Below are 679 nucleotides of genomic sequence, written 5' to 3'. Positions count from 1 at the left end.
AACTCAACAATATAACTATCACATAAAGACATTCTTATCCTGAGTCTCATGCATAAAATTATTACTCTCCACATAAGCATAATCAATTTTATTAGTTGTAGTGGGAGCAAATTCAACAAAGTAGCTATCATTATTATTCTCATCATCAAATATAGGAGGCATATTGTAATCATAATCAAATTTATCCTCCATAACAGGCGGTACTAAAAGACTACTATCATTATAATCATCATAAATAGGAGGCAAAGTATCATCAAAGTAAACTTTCTCCTCAATGCTTGGGGGACTAAAAATATCATGCTCATCAAAACCAGACTTCCCCAAGCTTAGAATTTTCCATAGCATTAGCAACAATGGTGTTCAAAGCGTTCATACTAATAACATTCCCATTAGCATGCATATAGAGTTCCATGGGTTTTTAATTTTCGCTTCAAACACATCCATGTCTTAATTCAAGATAAAGTTCATAAGACCAGCATCTTTGTTGTTTTCCATTATGCCTAACTAGTGTAAAACAAGAAACAAAAAGATGCAATTGCGTAGATCTAAAGGAAATAGCTTCGAGAGTACTTACAACGGCGTCATAAAATAGCTTAGTAGCCGAGATCCGGAGTGTGAGTACCTTTTACCTTCCTCCCCGGCAACGGCGCCGTAAAATAGCTTGATGTCTACGGGTGCT

Source organism: Lolium rigidum, chromosome 7, assembly GCF_022539505.1.
Source record: "Lolium rigidum isolate FL_2022 chromosome 7, APGP_CSIRO_Lrig_0.1, whole genome shotgun sequence".
NCBI lineage: Eukaryota > Viridiplantae > Streptophyta > Magnoliopsida > Poales > Poaceae > Lolium > Lolium rigidum.
The sequence above is the reverse complement of the archived record's forward strand: the minus strand, read 5'-3'. Positions refer to the sequence as shown.